The following is a 2,057-nucleotide window of genomic DNA, read 5'->3' as shown; positions in this document are numbered from 1 at the left end:
CTCGGGCCCACCGAGTTGCAGTGGTGTGCCGCGGCCCCGCTCGCTCCGCCAATGCCCACCGTTCGCCGATTCGCCACGGCCCTCGAGGCCCGCTCAGCGCTCAGTTCGAGGCCCAGCTCACGTGGCACACAGCAAGGACTCTCGGGGCCTAAAGAGATGGCACTAAATATCTGAGCTCGGGGCGCGGGTTCCCGCAGGTTGCCCGTAACGAATCTGCCGCCAATCTGCTAGCCGGAAGAGGCGCAGGACGAGCGGCCGCATCTGCGCCTGCGCAGGCGCGGGGGCGGGGCGTGTCCGAGTGGGCGGGGCTTCTGATGGGCTGGGCGGTTTTCTCTGGGTTGAGCCGCACGTGGCTCGGAAGGACAGTAGCTGGTTCGCGCCTGCGGGCGTTGATTCTGCCGCTGAGTGCGTCTTCCCGGGGTGACCTCCTCCCTCCCTCCCTTCACCCGAGAGCTCCGTTTCTCTCCTGAGCCCACACGTTCTCGCCCCCACAAGCTCCTACTGAGCCCCGACCTCGTGTGCGGCCTTGCCGCCCGCCCTGAGGCAGGGCCCGGACTAGGAAGCAGTCGCAACGGGGGTGCTATCCTGAGGCAGGGGCGGCAATATTCAGCACGGTAGCCACCAGCCGCCGGGCCAGTTCCTTGGTCGCGCTGTCCATGTGTCAAGGGCTAGATGCACAGCACAGATACAGGACCTTCTGTCTTCCAGAACGTCCTATGGTGACTTGGGGAGCGGCCCGGGAAGTCCTCCCAAGATCTTCAGCCCAAGGGGTGTTGAGGGGAAACCTGGGAAACAGTTATAAATTCAACACACGTTAACTGAATGCCTGCTGCGCCAGCAGGCACTCTTGCAGGGCAGAGACTGAAGCAAAATTTGTGTTCACACGTCAAGGAGACAATAAAGTACACGCACTATAGTTGTTCAGCCGCTAAGTCGTGTCTGACTCTTTGCGACCCCATGGACTGCAGCACGCCAGGCTCCCCTGTCCTTCACTATCTCCCAGAGTTTGCTCAGATTCATGTCCATAGAGTCGATGATGGCAAACAACCATCTCATCCTCTGCTGCCCTCTTCTCCTTTTCCTTTCAATCTTTCCCACCATCAGGGTCTTTTCCAATGAGTCAGTTCTTTGCTTCAAGTGGCCAAAGTATTGCAGTTCCAGCTTCTGCATCAGTTCTTCTAATGAATATTGACTGGTTTGATCTCCTTGCAGTCCAAGGGACTCTCAAGAGTCTTCTCCAACACCACACTTTAAAAGCATCAATTCTTCAGTGCTCAGCTTTCTTAATAGTCTAACTCTCACATCCATACATGACTACCATAGCTTTGACTACAACGACCTTTGTCGGCAAAGTAATGTCTCTGCTTTTTAATATGCTGTCTAGGTTGGTCATGGCTTTTCTTCCAAGGAGCAAGCGTCTTTTAATTTCATGGGTGCAGTCACCATCTGCAGTGATTTTGGAGCCCAAGAAAATAAAGTCTCTCACTTTTTCCATTGTTTCCCCATCTATTTGCCATGAAGTGATGAGACCGGATGCCATGATCTTAGTTTTCTGAATGTTGAGTTTTTGTTTTTTTCTGAGTCTAGATCAAATATTTTTAAATTAATTTACTTTTTTAATTGAAGGATAATTGCTTTAAAGAATTATGTTGTTTTCTGTCAAACCTCAGTATGAATCAGCCATAGGTATACATATACTCCCTGCCTTTCGAACCTCCCTCCCCATCCCACCTCTCTAGGTTGGTACAGAGCCCCTGTTTGAGTTTTCTGAGCCATAGAGCAAATTCCCATGGGCTATCATGGAACAACAGACTGGTCCAAGTAGGAAAAGGAGTACGTCAAGGCTGGATATTATCACCCTGCTTATTTAACTTATATACAGAGTACATCATGAGAAACGCTGGGCTGGAAGAGGCACAAGCTGGAATCAAGATTGCCGGGAGAAATATCAATAACCTCAGATATACAGATGACACCACCCTTACGGCAGAAAGTGAAGAGGAACTAAAAAGCCTCTTGATGAAAGTGAAAGTGGAGAGTGAAAAAGTTGGCTTAAA

The sequence above is a fragment of the Bison bison genome, unplaced genomic scaffold (assembly GCF_000754665.1).
Source record: "Bison bison bison isolate TAMUID 2011002044 unplaced genomic scaffold, Bison_UMD1.0 scf7180017851711, whole genome shotgun sequence".
NCBI lineage: Eukaryota > Metazoa > Chordata > Mammalia > Artiodactyla > Bovidae > Bison > Bison bison.
Note: the sequence above shows the minus strand (reverse complement) of the source record.